A 23,004-nucleotide genomic window follows, 5' to 3' on the forward strand; every position below is an offset into this window, starting at 1 on the left:
CAGAATCTCCTTCTAAAAAGGTGACAGGAGCCAGCCGTGGTACATACTTGTAGTCTCGGTACGTGGGAGGCTGAGGTAGGGAGATGAGGCATTCAAGACCAGCCCTATCTACACGAGACCCTGCCTGACAACGCCATCCCCACCTCCACTGTCTCACCTAGACAGAAACTCCAGGGCAGGCTCTCAGGAAGGAGGCCATTCATAATTTCTGAAAAAGGGGATGAATGAATGAATAAAGCAGATGTTACAACTGAAGTCCAGAGCAGACAGAGGTGGATTCTGAGATCCAAGCCCTGCCGCAGGATCAGGAAGCAGGTCAGAAGGAGACCCAGCACCCTCCTTTCTAATTCCGGTCATTCCCAGGACCAGCCCTAGGCGATACTAGCAGCCTCCCATGTGAGGCGTGACCCTGGAAGGGGACCATTGGCTGGAGCGAGGACATGAGGCAGTCTAGGAGATCCTCCCCTTCTGCTGGCTAAGGCCTTTCCTAAAATGGCATCCTTTAATCTGTAGGATTTGTTAGAGGGACACCAAGGCAGGCTGGGATACAGCTTTCACAAGAGGCTTTAGCATGGAGAGGAACGGCCAGGTTGAGTGTTGGGTCTGCAGGGGTGTGTGTGTGTGTGTGTGTGTGTGTGTGTGTGTGGAGTATGCGAGTGTGAGTATGTGTGCGTGTTGGGGAGGGGACAGGCATGGGAACAGGATGGCGGCAGCATCTGTAGCCAGAAATTGAAACAGGACATTTCCTGACAACAATGAAGCTACCAAAGGAGAAACGAGAATGTTCAGGTCCTGAAACAATAGCAAACCCTTCCTGAGTGTCTGCTGCCTTCCAGGAGCCACTGCTGAGACTTCCCCATCCTGTGATCCCACAGCACCTCACCCTCTGAGGTGGATGCTCTTTCCTGATCTTTTGCAGAGGAGGAAACTGAGGCCCTGGCACGGTTAGGTGTATTCCCAGCACCACACTGCCATCAATCCTGTGGAGCATGTTAGAACCCTCGCCTGAGCCTTTAGGCCAAGTCCCACAGCCTGAATCAGGCCAGACATCCCTGCCCCTCTCCCTGGGATTCTGCGCTGTGACTTGACAGCCCTTGATTTATGGTACCTGGCTCCTCCATGCTCCTTGTCATATAAGCTGTGACGAACTAAACCATGTGATGTGAGACTTTCCGCCACTCCTAAAAGCTATAAAAATTCAAGCTTTTTCTTAGTTCTGGGAGTTTAGTCCTCAGAGCCTCTCAGGGGGATTTGTTCAGGAGATGGCTCTGAAGGCTGCTTTCCAAAGAGGCTCCTCTGTCCCCATGCTTGCTATCCCGCCCCTTCATGGTGGTTCTTTCCCTCTCCCTCTCCTTCCCTTCCTCCCTCCCTCCCTCCCTCCCTCCCTCCCTCCCTCCCTCCCTCCCTCCCTCCCTCCCTATCCCCCTTCCTCCCTCCCTTCATATCCCCCCTCCCCATTCCAGGCTGTAAAGGGAAGCCCCTCCTTCCATTTAGGACACCGTCATGTTTAGGTCTCCATATATTGTACCGTTTCTGTAGAATACTCCCCTCACCTACTTCAAGGCTTCCTCCTTCTAATAAACCTCACGGAAGGGAACTATGTCAGCTTCCTTTGTGGACTGGCAGCTGCCACCTTATTTCTATCATCACATAGAACAGATCAACCATGGACTTACCTGACCCCAAACACTGGTGCTTTGAGCCAGGCCCCTGTTGGTTTGGACACGAGAGGATTGCAGTTTGTGGACTGATCCAGGCAGCGTAGCTCATCCTTGCTTCACAAGTCTGGGTTGCAGTCCTGCAGCGACAATTCTCCACATCAGTGAGGATCCTGTCACCAGCTAGGGTCATTGTCCTTGAGTTTCTGGGGACTCCTTGGAGTTTACACCTGTGTGTTTCCTCTCATCTGGTCTCACATCTGAAAACAGGGACCCATAAAGGTGCCATCCAGCTTTGAGTTCCACCTTTACCTTCCTGACCAGTGGGGACATCGAAGTACAGATGAGGAGACCTGTCTAAGGTCACCTGAGAGCAGGAGCAATTAGAACCGATCCCCATTCCTGCTCTGACCACTGTTCCCAAACCCAGGTCTATTTATAACGGTTTTCTTCCCCCTGTTCTCTGGTGGTTTGAACGAGTGTGGCTCCATAGGCTCGTGTGCTGGAATGCTTGGTTCCTAGTTTGGGAAGGGTTGGGAGGTGTGGCCTTGCTGGAGGAGAGCCTACACCAGCTCAGCGTCTTTCTCTGCTTGCTGCCTGTGGATCTGCATCTAAAGCTCTCAGTCACTGCTCTAGCTCGGTGCCTGTCTGTGTGGTGTCATACTTCCCACCCTCTAAAACTGTAGCGATCCCCCAAATAAATGCTCTCCTCCTTTATTAGAGTTGCCTTGGTCATGGTCTTCACGGTAATAGAACAATAACTAAGACAGAAGTTGGTACCAGGAGTGGGGTCTTGCTGTGACAGGCCTGACCACGCTGTTTGTTGGAAAAATACGGAAGACTTTGGGACTTTGGACTAGAAAAGTAGTTGAATGCTTGAGCTTGGAAGACAGCAGCACTGAAGCGATTTGGACTATGGAGGCCCAGTGCAAGTGGTTTCAGAGAGGAAGACTATTAGCAAGCGGCCTACACACCATTCTTGAGACAGTTTGGCAAAGAATGGGACTGCCTTCTGCCCTTGTCCAAAACATCTGCTTGAGGCTAAATTGAAGAGTTTTGGACTAAAGTCATTGGCAGAGAAGATTTCATGACAGCCTAGTATTGGCTGTGTCACATGGTTATTAGAGAACATTCTTATGCAGATCTACAATGAAAAAGAGCAAGCAGGGTGAAAGGAAATACAAAAGCACAGTTTGAGAAGAGGAACACCAGGAAATGTAATCTTGGATTCAAATTCCATGCTCAAAGAGATGAGAAGTTCAAAGGAAAGCCTGATGCTAAACGGAATAAAGGGAGTGATGATGTCAGGGCAAAACCCACCCAGCCAATCCTGCAACCCCGTGAAAGGAAAATTCTGGGGGGATTTCCTCCACCTAAATACCACCAAGTGTTTAAGGGTCACGGAGAAGGTGCTGGTATATCAATCTGTGGCCAGGACTCTCATGGAGCCTTTTGTTCTTGCTGTGTGTGGCTGGGTTTAAGTTTTCTTGTACAGCCTACCTTCTCCCAAAGAACTACCACAGAGGCTTAATATTATTTATAAATTCTTGACTGATAGTTCATGCTTGTTACTAGCCAACTCTCACACTTAAATTAACCCATAATTAGCTCATGGCTTCTTATCTCATTTTCTATATGTTCTGCTTCTTTGGCAGCTGGCTGGCATCTCTTGACTCTCCCCTTCCTCTTCCCAGAGTCTTCTGTCTCTGACTGTTCCACCTATACTTCCTGCCTGGCTATTGGCCTGTCAGCTTTTTATTAACCAATGAGAGTAATACATATTCACAGTGTACAGAAGGACTATTCCATAGCTTTCCCCCTTTTTAAAAAAGAAAGTTTTTTTAACATAGTAAAACTATACATATATATATGTATATAATAGAATAGTTATTAAGTAAGAATTACAATTACAATACCCAGTCCATTTGTATTTGACAAAATTAGAGAACATACAGTGTTATCTATCTTATATTTGTGAGTTAAAAGCTTTATACCTAATTTACCTTTTTATCATAATTAAGATTAAGAAAAACTATAATTATAGCTAACTAGTCTTTAACCCCATCAAAGACCCCATAAGAATGAAGCGTTGCTTAATGAGGTAATGTACGAAGTTCTTCTGTATATGTATTGCTTTTTTTTGTTTTTTTTTCGAGACAGGGTTTCTCTGTAGTTTCTAGAGCCTGTCCTGGAACTAGCTCTTGAGACCAGGCTGGCCTCGAACTCAGAGATCCACCTGCCTCTGCCTCCTGAGTGCTGGGATTAAAGGCGTGCGCCACCACCACTCAGCCTTGTATTGTTTTTATTGGTTAAAAAAATGGCCTGCTGATAGGGCAAAGTAGAACTAGGCAGGGAAAACTATACTGAATGCTGGGAGAAAGAAGGCAGAGTCAGTAGAAGCCATGTAGCCTTGCCAGAGACAGACACCAAACCTTGCTGGTAAGCCACAGCCATGTGGTGATACACAGATGAATAGAAATGGGTTAAATTAAAATGTAAGAGTTAGCCAATAAGAAGCAATAGCTAATGGACCAAGCAGTGATTTAACTAATACAGTTTCTGTGTGGTTATTTTGAGGCTGAGCAGCTGGGAACAAACAAGCGACCTCCTACAACAAATTGGTGCTCCAACATGTGCTAGCTAAATTCACATAAAACCTGGGAGGGCTTGGAAAGGAATTCTGGACACTAAAAAACAAAGTATAGTCACATTTTTTTTCCTAGATGGGTTCTGTTTGTTGACAGCATGCTGCAGCTTCTTTAAGAGGGGTCTTCCTGATTTAGTGGTAGTAGTAAAAGAAAAAAAAAAACCGTGCAGTTTCAAAATGGCAGCACCAAGAGCTCTGGCTCTTTCAGGAGGCCTAGCACTTGAATGGCATTTGTGGGCCTGGGTGCTTGTGTGCTCACTTGGGGTCAGAAGGAAAGTAGCTGAGACCATGCCCACAGCTCAGTGCTCCCTGCCTGGGCAGGTGGCAGGATCAGGTCTTCTAGGCATGCACAAGCAGGAGAGCATGGTAGATTCCTGCTGCCATACACAGAGATGTTTCCAGGCCTCACACTGCGCTGCATGGCAGATTTAGCTATTACTCAGATAGAAAGGTTTATATGCTGCACACCCCTTCTCAGAGTTAAACTGGTGAACTCGGCTCCTACCTGGTGGTCCCAGAGCTGGTAGTAATGGTACCTCTGCCATTTTGAAAAGTGGAGAGAGGCAGAGCCAGCACCTAGGGCCACTGTGACCAAGCTGCTTACCATCTTAAAAGCACTCTAGGACAGAATAGGATTACAGATACACAATAGAACAGATTCAGACATAAAAGAACTCTAAGTGAGACACAATGTGTTTAAATGTATGTAGGCTTGGGAAAGAGAAGAAAAAGAGTACAGAGACAGTAAATATAATATAAAAGAGTACAGACAGTCATAGATTAAAGGAGTAAAAATAATAAAATAAATATTAAACTTGTAGAAAAAGTAATAGAGTAAGAAAAATAAGTCACGTAAAGATGGAATATACACAGAGAGTCTGGATTATGTATATTATTGTATTTTCTTTGAATTTTTTGACTGTTAAAGAGCTAAGAACAGAGAGCCATTTCATTGTATGGGCTGCTAAACTAAATCAGCATATATATTAAAAGTATCACGACTTCAGAATTTGGGTCTAAGAATATGTTGCTTTGGAAAAGAGGTTCTTCTTTTGTTTCCCCAAAAAACGAGAACCTGTGAACAAACTCCAGACTAATGTGGTTTGATGGACTAAGACCCCCTGAAAGATCACCATGAACACCCCCCTAAAATACTTCACCCAACAAAAAGCAGGAAGCAGTTTGAAGAGAACTACATCCATATATCCAAATATTGTTTATTAATGTTTCTTTACATTTAAAGGGGGATATGCTATAGAGATTTTCATTGGTATGGATCTTGGTTTATTGGTACAAATTTAAGGTCAATTTTGTTATATGCATATTTCTGCTCTTGATTAAGGTATTGTGTTTTGTGCAGCTCATTTAAAAAGTAATTAAGAAATATAGGTTAATAGATAATCATCTATAATAGTCATTTGTAGTCATGTTCGTTAGGTTTTCTAGATGTACAGAGATGTATTTCAGATGGATAGGCATTCTTCAAACCTTTCAAAGATTAGCAGAATATGGCATTCAAAATGTTTTACGAAGTTAGGACTTTTCTTGACAGAGAGACATGTCTGCTTCTGGCAGCACCAATTACTTCAAGAGGAAGATGGGCACCAAAGAGGCTCCTTACAGAGTTTGCTAGCCATTTGCACAAGAAACTGCTCTTGCCTGGACTGCTTGATGTTATGTTGTATGAACTGAACATGCAGGACTCATAGAAGAATGACTGCTGAACTTACCTAAAGGTGAGATAGTCCTTTGGGGTTCCTGCTTCATGAAAGAGTCTGCCAGACACTCTGCAGGATAAGAAGAAAGTGACTGACAAACTGCCAATTTAGGTGTAACTGTCTTTGAAATTTCCTGCTTCATGAAAAAAGCTACTATGGGCCTGTGGGCTGAGGACAGGTGCCCCAGTGATACAGAAGAACTTTGGGTGACTGTCCATGCAGTGACATATCTCTGTCAATTCTAGAGTTTTGGAAGTTGCTTACGTATTTTCTGTTTACTTAGGTAATATCATATTCTTCTGGAGTCTTTGATGGAGTTGAAGAATAGATAGTTATAGTTTTCCTTAGTTATGATAAAAGATAAAGTAGATATAAAAATTATAATTGTAATTCTTGCTTGATATCTGTCTTGTTATATGTAATTTTACTATGCAAAAGTCAAAATCTTTCTTTTTATTTAAACAGAGAAGGGGAAAATGATGTAGAAAGTCCTTCTGTACATGGGTTGCTTTTATTGGTTGAATAAAGAATAAATGAATAAAGAAACTGCCTTGGCCTGTTGATAGGGCAGAATAGAACTAGGTGGGGAAAACTATACTGAATGCTGGGAGAAAGAAGACAGAGTCAGTAGAAGCCATGAAGCCCTGCCAGAGACAGATACCAAATCTTGCTGGTAAGCCACAGCCACGTGGAGACACACAGATGAATAAAAATGGGTTAAATTAAGATGTAAGAGTTAGCCAATAAGAAGCTAGAGCTAATGGACCAAGCAGTGATTTAATTAATACAGTTTCTGTGTGGTTATTTTGGGGTTGAGCAGCCAGGAGCAAACAAGCGGCTTCCTACAACAGACAGGGACATCAGGCTTACTGGATAGTCACCCTAGCTTCTTTTATAACATTGGGATAGCCCATCTTTGACCTGTAGGCTTAATGTAACTGACAGACTCTTTTGAGAAGCAGGTTTTAAAGGACTGTCCCCTTGGCAAGGTTTGGCAGTCACTTTATTTTGTGTCCTGCTTGTCCAATTTGGACAGCAACTGTCAGCAGTCAAGGCAAGGGTAATTTCTTGCCCAGTAGCTAACTTTTGCTGCAAAGAAAGTAAATTCCAAGTGGAGTTTCTTTGATGCCCATTATCTTCTCTGAAGTAGAATGGTGCTGCCAGGAACAAACATGTCTCATTGTTAAGAAAATTCTTAGGTTATTAAACATATTAAATGCTATATTCTGTAGGTTTTTGAAGTGTTTAAAGACCTTCTATCTAAATATATCTGTGTGACCTTGAAAACATATCTAACATAAGTTTGACTATTATAGATGTCTATTAATCTGTATTTCTTAATTATACATTGCTTTTTTTCCCCTCCGTGTAACAGCCTTGGCTATCCTGGAACTTGCTCTTGTAGACCAGGCTGACCTCAGACTCACAGAGATCCACCTGCCTCTGCCTCTTGAGTGCTAGGATTAAAGGTGTTTGCCACCACTGCCCAGCTATACATTGCATTTTTAAGTGAGCTGCATAAACACAATACCTTAAGAAGAGTAGAAATATACGTACAATATATACAGTATAACAAAATTTAAATTTGTATCAATAAGCCAAAATCCATACCAATGTAAAATATTTTGAGATTAATAGTTGCTTTTTGGTTTAAAAGTAGATTCAATAATCTACCCTTTTATTATATCATTTTTATATCTCCCCTTTTCTTTTTAGAATGAGGTCCCTAAATCTAATCTTTGTTTAACTTTTTTTCTTGACTATTATCAATAATAACTAGTAACCAGTCCCCCTTAAATGGTAATAAATATCCATAACCCACATTTTGGGATGTGGGCATAGTTTTTTTTAGACTATTTCCTATTGACTGGGGACACTGATAATCTTTGAGGGAACCTTGAGAAAATTAGGTTATTGTTAAGTCTTGGCTGTAGTATTCTGTGAGGCTGGATCATCTTAGTTAGTAGCCTGGAAGCTATTCTGGATGCTGGATCACCTGGGCCATCAATTTCACTGGTGTCTAGTTCTTTTGTTCTGAAAATATATAAACTTTTAAAGGTAACAGACATATCTGTATTAGTATAAGTATAGATTGTGCATTATATATAAGTCAGTTAAATATGATTTTTTGTTATGTGTTTGAGCTAGTAAAATATACGTCATGTGCCTTGTAGGTTTTTTTCTTTTAGGTTTTTTTTTTGTTTGTAGCCAGGATTTTTTAGGGTGGTCTTCCTTGATCCAACCTGATTTTCCTTAACTTGGAATGAATCCATAGCCTTTCATTTCTTGTGGAAACAAAAGTGTAACCTCTCCCCCAAACTAACATATCTTTTTACTTAAATTTTGAAATTAAGATGTTTTAAAAATATATAGGTTGGTTTAATCCAGCAATTTCCTTAATTCAATGTCTCTTAGCAGCCAAAAATTTAAAACATAATAATATGTAGGCTCTAGATTCTCTGTGTATTTTCCATTTTACATGTCTTATTTATTTTATATTATTTTACTCTCTTTTTAAGAATTTTATTTTATTATTTTAAAATTGTATTTTTAGGGGCTTAGAGAGGTTATGAGCAGTGACTGTTTGTTCTTCCAGATGCCTGATTTCAGTTCCCAGCAACCACATGGTGGCTCACAACCATCTGTAATGAAAGCTTGTGCTCTCTTCTGGCCTGCAGGCATACATGCAGACAGAACACTGTAAACAAAATAAATAAATAAATAAATAAATAAAAAAGAGAATTATCTAAAAAAATTGTATTTTTAAATCTAAGACTTTCTCTTCTCTCTCAAGCCTATCCATATTTTCAAACATACTGTGACCTGTTTAAAGGCTCTTTTTGTCTGAATCTGTGCTTATGGTGTTTCTGTAACTTTTTTGTCTGCATGAACAAAAACAAAACAAAACAAAACCAAAAACAAAACCCCAAAAGAACTGCTGTGTACCTTAAATCATGGCGTGTTGGCGGCTGGCTTCCTGCCTTGGTTCCTTTATAGCAGAGGTACGTGTACCACCAGCTCTAGAAGCCATGTTTACCCCGCCCCCCCCCCCCCAACTCTGGGAGGTTTCAGAGTCCGTGCTGCTACTGAGTAGCGTGCCACTGGCTGCTCCTAAATATGATTTTTTGTTATGTGTGTGAGCAAGTAAAATATACGTCATGTGCCTTGTAGGTTTTTTTCTTTTAGGTTTTTTTTTTTTGTTTGTAGCCAGGATTTTTTAGGGTGGTCTCTTAAGACAGCAGGCCTCTTAAGAGAGCCGCCAGTTTCTGCCGCTAGCACTGAGCCAGGAATCCCTCACCTCTGCTCACTACCAACAAACAGCCCCCCTCTGGAAAATGCAGCTACCAAGAAGCCGTGCTTGACACCATTCTTGTGTCTCTAGAATCCTTTTGAAAGCTTTGCCAAGTTTTATGTGGAAATTTCAGCCCCATGTTGGGTGCGGTGTTGCTGTTTTCTTTTAACTTTTTATTATAAAACTAAAGAACAGAATATAAAGTAAAAACCTGAGGTGAGTCACAAGCTACTGCTGAAAAACCCTGATGCTGCTGCCTGTTTCCTGGCTCAAAGAAAACTGCCTCTCCCTTGGTCACATCCATCCCCAGTGAAAACCCAAACACTCCTCTCAGTTGGCTAGCAGACGGGTGACAGAATTCCCGTAGCATTTCTCCGTTTTTGTCTAATTATCCCATAGCATCCTTGTTCACGGAGTTTTGGAATAAGTCCTGTTATTGTATCTGTCACTTTTCCTACTGCCGTGGCAAAGTTTCTGACCAGAAGGCGGTAGTGGTTTGAATGAAGGATGTCCCCTGTAGGTTTGGGTGCTGGCACACTTGGTCCCCAGTTGGTGGTGTTGCTGGAGAAGTGGCCTCTGGGGATGGGCTTTGGGACTAGATGGTCTCACCTTTTCCCCAGTTCTCTCTCTCTGCTTTGTGTTTGTGGCTGAGGCTGTGATTTCTCAGCTTCCTGCTCCTAATGCCATGCCTGCTGCGAAGATCTCTGTCATCATGAACTCTTACCCCCCAGGAACCATCAGCCCCTTAAATCTCACTCTTGCTTCCTAAAGTTGCTTTTGGTCTCAGTGTTTTCTCACAGCAGCAGACGAGTAACTGACACAAGTGGCTTGTCTGGGTTTACAGTTTGAGAAGGAGCACAGGCCACCATGATCTGAAGGCATGGAGATTGGAGCATGTGACGCACACTGTGTCCACAGGCAGGAAGCATCAGCAGACAGTAGGGCCAGGCTGCAAAGACCCCAAGGCCTGCTGCGCATGTGACCCACTTCCGGTTCCATTTTCTAATGGTTTAACAACCTTTTGAACAGCGCCACTAGCTGGAGACCCAGCGTTCAAACACGTGAGCCCGTGAGGATGCTTCACGGGTAAACCTTAGCAATTACAATTCACATCTTGCTCCGTGGTTTGTTTTTAAAAAGCAATGAGGATAATCAAATTTCCTCCTCTAAATTTGCTTGTTTCTTGTAACTGGAGGCCGTAAAGATTTTATCTTCATCCTTAATAGCGATATTTAGTCAAGTGTTTATGAAATACTGCTAAATAATTCATTAAACTATATCTTGGCATTAGGAACCCACCAGCCTTCAATTGGTAGCTTTAAACCCAGGGTCATACAGCTGGACCTGGTTAATTTGGGGGCACCAGGAAACAAGATAAGCATATCTGAAAGTGACAGAGATATTTATGGGGGAAGGTAGCAGACAGAGGAGGGTGGTAGGGAGGTGGTGGGTGAGAGCAGTCAGTATACAAGGTGTACGCACATAAAATTGTAAAAAATCCAATTTAAAAAGATATATGTCTTGAAGCTGGGTTGTTCTGGGTTAATCTTGTGAACCCTTATATCTCCTTTGATTCATGGAATTTCTTGTAGATTATAGTTTTGAATATTAGTTCTAGCCTCTGCTACGCTTCTTCAGGAACTTCAACAGCATGAATATTATTTCTCTTTTGTCTGGCTTCAATTTCTCCTTCTTCTTGTCTGGCCCCTTTCATTTCTTACATCAAGGTTTTTTTTTGTTTTGTTTTTTTTTTTTTTTTTAAAGTTTTTGTGAATCTTTCACTGCCTTTCTCTGGCAGCCTTTATTAAAATTGCATTTGAATCTATTCTGCACTAGCTAGTTTCTGATTTATTTTTCATCTCTAAGGTAATTTTGTATTTTCCTTCCATTTCTCTTCAGAATTCTATGAATTCTTTCCTTGTTTTGTCCAGTTTTGCTCTTGATATTTAAATCTCAGACTCAGGGTGTTTTTTTCTTCTTCTTCTTCACACTTTCAAATGGCTTTCTAGAACAGTTGTTTGTTTAATGATTTATTTTTATTTATTTGCAACGAAGCAATATATTTATTAGAAAGGTTTTAAACTATGTAGACTGATCCATTTCTAGAAAAGATGGCTGTCATTTTTGTTTGTGGAGAAGGGACTGCTGTGGAATATTAATTTAAGATGCGTCACACATGCGTATGCTTTGGGTCACTTGTCTCACGATGCAAAGATGGGTTGCATTCTTTTATGTTGCATTTGTCTAACTCTGTGAAGCTGTGTTTGCCTGTCTAACATACCTAATGGTCTAATAAGCAGCGGGACAGGCAGGCAGAGAGAATAAATAGAACGAGAAATCTGGGAGGAGCAAGAAAAGGAGGAGCAAGAGAGATCAAGGGAGCGAGAAAAGAAGGGGCCAGCCATGGAGTCAGAATGAAAGTAAGACATACAGAAGTAGGAAAAGGAAAAAGCCCAGAGGCAAAAGGTAGATGGGGTAATCTAAGAAAATCTGACTAGAAATAAGCCAAGCTAAAGCAGGGCATTTATAAGCAGGAGAAAGACTCAGTGTTGTATTTGTGAGCTGGGTGGTGGGTGTCCCAAGAGTAACAAGTAAAACCCCCAACAGCAAGGGATTGCACAGTCACCACGGTGTGCATTTTGTTAATAACCTACACGAGGTGTCCACTGGGGTTTCTGTTGTTGCTGTGTTCGCTAATAAAACTCCCCAGGGCTGGTTTCCTCTGTTTCTTTGTGCTGTAAGGCTGGCTCTTCCTGGGTCCGCTCACCTTCCAGCACCTGCAGCTAGCTGGTCTCCTCTGGTCTCACAGTTAATCTTAGCTTTCGGTCTTGCACGGAGCAGGCACTCAGTGAACAGCAGGGGCGATAGGATGAAGAAATAGCCCTCCCTTGGTAAAGGGCGCTTTCAAATAACAGCTGTCTGAGGACTACCCCTGCGTGCATTTCAGCAACAGTTGGAGGGGATTCACTGCAAGGCTTGTTTCTTAAAGAGAGGGTTTCACATCCTCTTCTCCCAGTCTCTGGATTTCTGGTTATTTATCGCCTTGTCTAGACTTAAAAAAAAAAGCACTATTTTTAGTTATATTTGGAGTGTGGACTTAGAGTTTTTCTGCCTCATGCATTTTTTTCAAGGTGGGAGGGCAAGTTTGCCCACTTCATTTGGGCAACACTTCTTCCTCATTTTGTTTTTACATCAGTTCTCTGTGGCTTTATTTTTGTAATGCTGGCGTAGCTGCAGGATTTTAAGCTATGGCGAAGCTTTCTGTCATCCCATCATTCTACTGGGACTTGGATGCGGTGTTTATGATTTGGAGGTGGGGGTGACTGTGGTGCAGATTTTCGGTTTGCTTCGTCGTGCAAGATCTTACATCTCATTTCCTTACCTGTCCTTTCTTCACTCAATTTTATTTCTCTTTTTATAATTAAAAAAATTACTTTTGCTTTACTTATTCTCGCGTGTGTGGAGGCGGGATGGGCCGTGTGCCACAGTACCTGTGTGGAGGTCAGAGGATAATTTGAGGGCGTTGATTCGCTCCTTCCAACATGAGGGCCCCAGGGATCTAACTCAGGTCATCAGTCTTGTTAGCAAGTTCCTCCATCTGCTGGGCCACCTCTCTGGCCTTCACATAACTTAATTTTCTGTTTTTCTTTTTTCCCTCAAGGCAAGTTCTCATTATGTAGCTCTGACTGCCCTCAAACTTGCTCTGTAGACCAGGCTGGCCTTCAATTCACAGACATCTGCCTGCCTCTGCCTCCCGAGTGCTGGGACTGGGAGTGTGCACTACTACGCTTCACTTCATTTTCAAGGACCTTCTTTCTTATTGTAGTTTCCTTCCCAGAAACCAAGTGTTTAGGGCATGCTCTCTTATGTCATGGTTGTCCTCAAAGTCCATACTGGATTCCGAGATGGGAGTTCCTTGGGATTCTTCATTAACAAATAATGTTGAGGGTTTAATTTTGTATAAAAACAAACAGTTTGCTGTTATTTTGAGTTCTGTGAGTTTCACCTCTTTTGGGGGTGTGTTGTTATCTGCCAAGTAAACCCAGGGCCTCACAAGCACTAGGAAAAGCTCCATACCAAGCTGCAGCTCATCCATACCTGACTTCTGTATCCTTTGAGGAAGGGACCTTTGTGTCCTATGGATAGGATTTTAATACCCTCATTTCATTTACGGAAGGGCAAACAAGTAAATTTCAAAAGTTTGGAACCAGACATAGGGCCCAAAACAAAAAAGTGAAAAACTAGTAAATTAAAATTTATAGAAAATCCCCCCAATATCTGGAAATTTAGAAATGTAAATAAAAGAGTTTATTTTAATCATTTTAAGTTTATGTGCATATATATATATGTATATGTGTGTGTATGTGTATATACTTGTGTGCGGGTATGTATGTGTGTAACTCTGTGTGGATATGTGATGTGGGAGTCCCCTCTGTATGCTGTGAATACCATTGGTTAATAAAGAAGCTGTGTAGCACATAGAGCCTGTTCTGTATGGTCCTAAGCCACAGAACGGTTTGTGAGCCGGGCCAGGGGCTAGAGATTGAAACACACACACACACACACACACACACACACACACACACACACACACACGGACACGGGGACATGGTTCATCCTTGAATTCCTCAATAATGCCAACTTCAACTTTATTGTGTTCCAGGGCAGCTTACATAGTGCCTTCCCTGACCAATGGCCGCACCCTAGCTCTGGGAATTCTTCAGCTCCAAGTCACCAGAAACCACTCCCCTGCCATCAGGGTCTCGTGCTCAGAGCAGCTGCAAGCACAGGAAAACAAGCTGTTTAAAGGAAATTCAGGGACTGGGTGTCCACAGTCCCCAACAAAGCTGCTTTGGGCCTATTGCAGTGCAGAATAGGGCAAGATGGGAATTCCAAGCAGATAGAGGAGGAGAGAGTAGGCGGAGTCAGGAAGAGCCATGTAGTCACTGCAGGAGACATGTGCCAGACACCAGATGGAACCCTACCATTAGGCCACAACCTCATGGTGATACACAGATTAATAGATATGGGTTAATTTAAGATATAAGAGCTAGCCAATAAGAAGCATGTGTGAAGGGAAACTTATGGGAGCAAAAATGACTCAAAAGACAGTTGCATCCCCAAGGCCCACCCTGTCACAGGTCACCAAGCTGGGAGCCTGGAGGATGTTGTACACTTTGCAGGCTGCTCAGCATCCTTTCCAGGTGCTCTCCCTATCTGGGGGGAGTAGACGTATGTGGCATCTTCCCCGGGAAGAGTTTGCTGTGCAACACCAATTGACAAAGGAACACAACTAGAAGGGGTTGACGTCAGGAGACTATACCACGTGTGAGGAACTCAGCTCTATAGCAAGAAAACAAATGTATGTGGGTCCTAGGCATTGAACCAGGTTGTCAGGCATCAGTCCTTGCACCCACTGATCCATCTTGCAGGCCCTGCAAGCTTTTATTCAGGCCATCACTCCTTCCCGCAGCCACTCTGGGAAAATGTCCTACCATAGTGACGTTCTCTCTGAAATCAGCGGGCACTGTGTCATGAGCTGCCTGCAAGGAACTGAGCTGGGGCTGGAGTTTGGTTGTTTCTGTACTTGGAGGGCCTGGCACAGTCTGGCACGAGGAGATTCAAAGCCAGGAGAGTGACTTTGGGAAGGCAGCTTAGACAACCCACCCGATCTCATGTCTTCTTTTTATAAGCAAGCTATTCTTAGAGTAAAAGGCAATAAATAGAAATGAAAAGCAAGGACACTGTATTCCCTCCTAACACAGAGCAGAAGTTTGACCCTTTCCATCACCAAATCCGTCCCGGGGGATGAGCAATCAGCAATCAGCCTCTCGTAATGGGTATCGGCCGGAAATAGCCTTTTCAGGTGTGAGTGGGTCAGGACCCTGACCAAGAGCAGAGTCAGGCAGTTGCAGATATAAATTCTCAGCTGTCTGCAGACCGGAGTGGATGGGATGGAAACCGAACAGCACACTCAAGTCAGGGCGAGAGCTTATAAGAAACTCCAAGTCAGGAGAGCTCTTGCATAGCAGGGGACACATGCTGCCCCATAGCTACGCCTGGCTTGGTGTTTCAGGACATGGGTAGGGAAGGATTGTCACTCCAAGTGTCCTGTGGCTCTTGAAAATAACCTTGCTGTTTCTGCCGTGTGGCAGTCTGTGAATGGAGCTCAGGTCACAGTGCATTGGCTGTTTTCACAGGAGCCAAACCGTGGATCTCATCCAGGGTGTGTGGAAGCGTAGTTAGGTAGGTAGGGTGGGTCATATAGAGGTGAGGAGGCCAGAGGGAGAGGATCATGCATGCAGCATGTGTGTGTGTATGTGCATATGTGCATGCGCGTGTGTGTGCGTATGTGTGTGTGTGTGTGTTACGTTAGAAATCGATGCCAGGTGGTGTCTTCCTCTAGGCTCTCCATCTTGTTCTTTGAGATAGGGTTTTACATTGAACCTGGAGTCTACAGACTTGGGTCCACTGTCTGGCCAGCCACCCCCTGGGAGCCTCACATCTTCACCTCCCTAGCACTGTGTTTATGGGCACATGCCACTGTGTCTGGCTTTTACCACTGTGTTTATGGGCACACGCCACTGTGTCTGGCTTTTACTTGAGAACCTGATGTCCAAACCCAGATCTCATGGTTCACAGTAGACACTTTGTCCATGGAGACACCTCCGCAGTCCTGAAGAGTCCCTTTTGAAGGCTGCAGGTAAGATTCTGGTGCCCTGACCTGGTCTCCTGCCACTAGTACTGGCACTCCATAATATGTTTATTCCAGAAGACATTTGACCAGCTGATGTCTCCCTGGTGGATTGCATAGTTGGGTCTGCTTCTGAGCCCACACAAACCTTCCCTCTAGGTTGAGCGGTAAAGTGACTCAGGGGAACAGAGCTCCATACAGGTCCCACAAGGGGCGGGAAATCTAGGCTGAAGTCTCCCCTCCCTCCACCCCCCCCCACCCCGTCCCGAGGCTCTTTAAGGAGACAGCGGGAGAAAGATCAGTGTGTCTGTTTCTGTAGGTCCCAGTTCTGGTTCAGAGCTCACTTGACTCCCAAGGGTTCAGGAGGTTGAGGACAATATTGAGTTGATCACAGCAGTTGCAAGAAGTCTCTGTCCAAAAAGATAGCCTGAGCAACTGGGTGTACTGGGTGTAGTGACTCCCACTTGTAATCTTTGCACTCAAGGGGCTGAGGCAGGGGACCCTGAGTTTCAGACCCATCTGAACTACATAGCAAGAATGCCCACTCCGTATTCCAATATCCATTCTGACTGAGAGAGAAGGTTAGAAATTAAGGGAAGTGTTACTTGCAAAGGATGTAGCTAAAAATCCCAATCCAAGCCTTGTTTCTTTCTTTTTATTAAAAATTAATATTAAAATTAACGGGTAACAAATTCTGTGTTTCTGAAAGTTGTCAGGCAAGCTGACTTTCAGGACACAGGGTGGACTGCTTGGCAGAATTAAAGTCTTGGACGAGCAGGGTCTCATGAATAAGCCTGTCCAACATAGTGCCTTGGCCGCTGGGAAGAATGGTCACCAGCAATGACCAATCAGATATGATTTCAGCCCTCCCAGCCAGCTTAGATCCCTTCACCGTGACAGATGGGTGTAACATGAGGGGGACATCAGTTTGAAGGTGTCTTCTGTCTCTGAGCAGGGAGGCACAGAGTCTCTTTTATCTGCAAAGGCAGTTCCTTAACAGAGATTCTGTTTGCTTTGCTCATCAAGCCCCCACTGTGTCTCATCTTCAGGCTGCTGGGAGCTGCAGGAGCTTAGGAGGGAGAGAACCGAAGCAGGAACAGAAAGGGTCTGGGAAAAGAGTCTATCTACCAAAGAGAAGTTAAAACGAGCTCATTATGTAAGTTTAATGAGAGCAAGGGCACCCACCCGAACGATAAAGACCTGGCTGAAGGCTCAGGACCTGCCTAGGGAAGGAAGCCCTCACAGCCACAGAACACCAATCCCATGCAGTCCAGGCAGGACCTTCCTCATCCCCTCCTGATCTTCCTCTACTCACGCTCCTGTTGATGTGGTCTGCTTCAAGTTAGATTTTAGCTAGGGGGTTAATCAGATCACATTTACCCACAATCTTACAGATTTCAGCAAGCACCTTGCTGGGAATGTGTCTGTGAGTCTGTGGCTGATTCCCTGGTGCTCCGGACTTCAGGAAAGAAATATCAAATCCCAGAGGTGAGCTAGCTTTCTCTATTTCTCTGTCTTGGGCAGTTGCTCCTCATAGTTGGCACCCTGAGTTTGTAAACCTTCTAGGTGTCTGGATCCAAGGAGAATGACATGTGCCTTAGGAACTGAGGGAACTCAGATATCAAAAGGCTGAGACACATCCCCACCCATCCAGCGAAGGCACCTAAGGTGCTCGCCCACACACCTCTCCTATGTCTTCCAAGGTTCATTCTTCATTTCCCCAGCCCAAGACGCCCCTCCCCCCAGTGACTTAAAGTAGATGTCTTTGCTTTCCCTGGTGGTCTAGAATTTTCCCTCTGCCCCCAGACCATCTTTACCTTCTCTACTTAAATGAAGCTTGCAACCTCAAGGAACAATTGTCTCAGTGTCCTCTGTCCCATCTGAGACCTTTTGCTCTACGGCTGAATTCATTTTCAGCGTCTTTTGTGACTGTTTGGTTTCTCCTTTCCTGCCACCTTTTGCCTTAAGTAGACATTTTCTTAAAAACCATTTTAACTCATTTAATGAGAGACAGAGACAGACAGACAGACACACACACACAGAGGCGGGGGGGTCACATCCTGAGCCATGTTTTTCCTTCCTTCCACAATGGGTTCTGGATCTTGAACTCAGGCCATGAAGCAAGTGATTTTACCCAATGAACCTTCTTGTTTGTTCAAAGATTTTTTTAAAGTGTATTTTAGACTTTTCTTTGCTTGGTTTTTCTGAGACTTTTATATACGCCTTAACATGACAGTACTTTAGATGCTCAACCGTGCCACAAGGACATGTGCTCAACTATGTTCATAGCAGCTTTGTTTGTCTTAGCCAGAACATGGAAACAACTTAAATGCCCCTTGATCAAAGAATGGATAAGGAAAATGTGGTACATTTACACCATGGAGTACTACACAGCAGAAAAAAGTGACATCTTAAAATTTGCAGGCAAATGGATGGAGCTGGAAACATCATTTTGATGAGGTAACCTAGACCCAGAAAGACAAATATCACGTGTACTCACTCATAAGTGGTTTTTAAACATAAAGTAAAGAAAACCAGTCTACAAAGCACAATCCCAGAGGACCTAGACAACAATGAGGACTCTAAGAGAGACATGCATGGATCAGTCTACACGGGAACTAGAAAAAAGACAAGATCTCTTGAGTAAATTGGGAGCATGGGGGACCTTGGGAGAGGGTTGAAGGGGAGGGGAGAGGCAGGGAGGGGAGCAGAGAAAAATGTATAGCTCAATAAAAAAATCAATAAAAAATGACAGTACTTTAAATTTATGCTAACTCAATTCTAAAAAGATACAGAAACATACCCTTGGGTAGCTCCCTTCCCACCCCCGTGTGAACTGTTACCCACAGCACATCCATACATGTTACAAACCCTATAATATATTGATGTAAAAGTTACTTTATTTGACTTACATCTTTCAAAGAAGTTAGGAGACAAAAGCGGAACACACAGTTTTTTTTTTTTTCTCTTCTGATGTTAACTTTTGTGGTTTATTCCCTGACGCAGCGCCGAGTTCCCCTCCTCTCTCACACCCTCCGCTTCAGTCCCACCCCACCCCTTCCTCTGTATTGTTATTGTCAAGTGTTTCACAGCAGGCTTCCTTCACCTACAGTGCCAATTAGGAGGGAAATTCCAGGAAAACAAGCCGTAGGTTCCCAAATGGGTTCCCAATGAGGCCAGGGGGTGATGAAGTTCTATGCTGCTCCGTCACGGCTGGCATAGGATGTGAGTCCACCCCTTGTTCAGCATGTCCACACTGTATGCCTCTGGTTCCCTTAGTTGTCTCCGAGGTTTTCTGATCCTCTCATATACTAAGAGTTGTGACGCAGGCCATGATGCACCAGAGAGACGCTGTGAAGCACTCCGTGTGAGCACCAACCTGCACCATCCCAAGAGAAAGATGGATACAGCACAGGGATATATTCTGAGAGAGCATAGGGGAGTGAGGATGTTCACATAGGTTTTATTGTATATTTTTCTAGTGGCTCTTAGTTTACTATTAACTATTGTTACTCTGTGACTGTGCCTAATTTATAAACTAAACTTACATGATCATCTGCATATGATGGAGAAGACATCACACACACACAAGGCTTGGTACTGTCCCCAGTTTCTGTACCCACTATGGGACTGACCCTCCACAGAGGAGAGGAGGAAGGTCGACTGATCATTATTTGCTATACTATTTTTTTTGCATATTTTTACATTAGCAAAGAGAAAAATAGAAAGACACTGGATTAGACTGTATTTCATATTTCCTAGGGAGGACCTTTCATGGAGTGCTTTGATTCTTTCTGTATTTAAATGACTTCCTGGTGGGGTTGGGGAGATAGCAGTGGTTAAGAGCATGCATGAGTCTTGCAGAGGACCAGAGTTGGGTTCCCAGCACCCATGTGGGGCGTTTCACAACTGCCTGTAACTCCATCTCTAAGGGATCCGATCTATCTCCTGGCTTCTGCAGGCACGCGCATGAACTTGCACATACTAGACTCCGCGTATGCCTTTACCATCCTGAACTGTAAAGACAGACACAGAAAAAGTGCACCAGGTATAAAGGCTCTATTAACGACGTATCATTGTGTTAATAGACCTGCAAAAAACTCTCCTAAGTCATGAGAGCATGGACTACAGCAATCCCCTCAAGGTTCCCCAGGTGCTGCTCGACCCTGCCTTGGGGCGCTTCATTAGAAGCAACTGAAGCAGGGAACCCAAAGGGTAAGAATGAGGGGAAAGACTGAAGAGCAAGCGAAAAGCTGAAGAACACGGTCACAGAGGAGGCATGCTCCGGTCTGATGGAAATCAACAGAACAGAAAACGAACCTGAGTTTGTCCCGCCTTGAAGCATAGGGGGCTAGGCTTTTGTGGCCAGCGGGCACCAGTCAAGGCCTCATTTGAGAAGAGGAGCAGAGCTTTCCAGGCAAGATGCTCCCATTTGGCAGAGGACTGGGGCACGACTGTGAAGTGCAGGCAACCACCTTGTTCAGTAGGCAGGGGGAAGATGCACTGGTTACCTCTGTCAGATTGGCCTGCAGGCAAGTCTGTGGGAGGCCCCAACTCATTGTGGGCGGTGCCATCCCTGCGCACGTGACCCTGGTTGTATTGAAAGCAAGTTGAGCTTGCCATAGTAAGCAGCATCCCTCCATGGCCTCTGCTCAGTCCCCGCCCCCAGGTTCCTGCCTTGAGTTCCTGCTTCGTCCAGCCCTGATGATGAATTATAATCTGGATGCCAAATAACCCCCTTTCCCTTCCGAGCTGCTTTCTGCTGTGGTGTTTTCTCATAACGGTAGAAAGCAATCTGGAACGGAAGGATAGCCACACGCTAAAGAGGCTGGGAGGTAGAACACCAAAGTCTCTGTGCCGTTTCTGCTTGTTTCCCACAGACACCCGCGGGGCCGGCTTCCTAACACCTTGGCTACATTTATCGATTGTGAAACTAGACCGGACCAGGCTTGTATTTTCTTATATGTAAACCTAATGCTTCTCCATTTCAGCCTCCATTGATGGACTCTGCTTGTTATCCTAGGTGGGATTTTATAAATAGCACCCCACCCCTTGAAGTCCGTGAAGACGTTTGGTAGACCAGATTTGATTGCTAAATTGTAGAGCTTTCCGACATACTTATTATTATTATTTTTTTTTCAGGTTTGTCCTCAGCTGTCTTTCATCCAGGCTACAGAAGGGTGACCAGTTCTGGGCAGATACTAAACGAGTTTTTGTCAGGCCTGTGCAATATGCTTCTTGCTTCCAGGTCTAAGGCTCATGCCCCTAAGACTTTTCTCTTCTGGCAAACTTTTCTGTTCCAATCACCATACAGTTACTGCAGGTGTCCAGATGGTAGTGTGCTTCCAGCAATGCACACGATCCTGGGTTCAAGCCCCAGCATGCTTTTAGAGACCAGATGCCCGTGATGAAGGTGCTGACTCCAGGCTGGTCCTTCTTGGTGAATGCATTATTTGTTCCAGGGAAGAATGAGATGATGTTTTTTGTCTGGAAGGTATTAAAAACATGAAATATCTTTATGTTAAATCTAGGTCTCTGTCATTGGGTGGAGAGAATCAAGGCAATCAAGTCTGGGAGAAGAGGGACTTTGAGGGGGGATTCAGTGCCCAGGGGGCAGCTACACACACATGCTTGCTCTGCCCAGAGAGCATATGAGAAACCAATTCATCCATCCACCCCAGAGTTGCAGCTGAACCCAGCTGCTCCATTGCAATGAGTTTCAGCGATATTCTATTTTCATGATTTCTGTGGCTTTTTTTGATTTTGATTTATTTTTATTTTTTTCCTTTTTATTAAAAATTTCCACCTTCTTCCCTCCTCCCATTTCCCTCCCTCCTCCCCCTCCCCTTCCCTCTCCAGTCCAAAGAGCAGTCAGGGTTCCCTGCCCAGTGGGAAGTCCAAGGTCCTCCCCCCTCCATCCAGGTCTAGGAAGGTGAACATCCAAACAGACTAGGCTCTTCTGTGGCTTATTTTTAAAATATATTTTATTTATTTATTTATTTATTTTTTTTTACAGAGGGCAATGGTTCTTTTCTTTCTATCACGCGGGTTCTGGGGACTGATAGAGAGCGTCTTCACCCCTGAGCCATCTCACCAGCCCTTGACGCTGGTCCTGAAGGAGCACAGGAGTATAGGACAAGCTTTTCTTCCCCTCACAGGGGCAAAGCCTTCTTCTCCTTGAAGGAGATCTCATACTGCTCCCCTCCCCAGATCTCCAAGCCAGGGTCATAGCCGCCCAACTCCCAGAACCACTTCCGGTCCACAGCAAACAGCCCTCCAGCCATCACGGGAGACTCAAACGGGTCACTGGGGTCAGCCTTCTGCAGCTCTGGAGGGATGGGGATTCGTTTGTAATACATCTCCCAGTTGAAGGCACCCCGCATGGCATCCCCGGCCTGTGTCTCGTATCGGAAGTCGTCGTGGTCGATGACGTCAATCATTGGGCACACGATGGTCTTTCGGTTCCGAGCAATGCGGTCGAGCAAAGGGGGGAGCCAATTGACATTGGCTTCACAGTGCGAGTCTAAGAACGTGATCACATCTCCGGTGGCGGCTGAAGCCCCCAGCATTCGGGTCCTTATCAGGCCTTCCCGTTTCTTGGTCCGGAGAATCCTCACGCTGGGGAAAAGGGCCATGTAGTCCTCCAGTGGCTTCTTCAGGTGCTAGAGGTTCCGCGATGCACCAGGATCAGAAAACAGAGAGACTCCACAGGCAAAGGTGGGGGTGGGGGGTGGGGAACACAGGCAGCTGTTTATGCCTGCCTAGTGTCTATTCCCTCATTTCCTGATAGAAAGACTGTTGTTTCTTGAGGAGACTGACCCTCCTCTCTTTAAAATATATTTTAAAATTAAGATATAATCACATCACCTCTCTCTTCCCTTTCTTTCTTCCAATCCCTCCCTTGGCCCCTTCCCACTCCTTCTCAAATTCATGGTCTCTTTTCTTTGTTTATCCCTGTTACACACACACACACACACACACACGCACACACACAC

Source organism: Arvicola amphibius, chromosome 1 (assembly GCF_903992535.2).
Source record: "Arvicola amphibius chromosome 1, mArvAmp1.2, whole genome shotgun sequence".
Lineage (NCBI taxonomy): Eukaryota > Metazoa > Chordata > Mammalia > Rodentia > Cricetidae > Arvicola > Arvicola amphibius.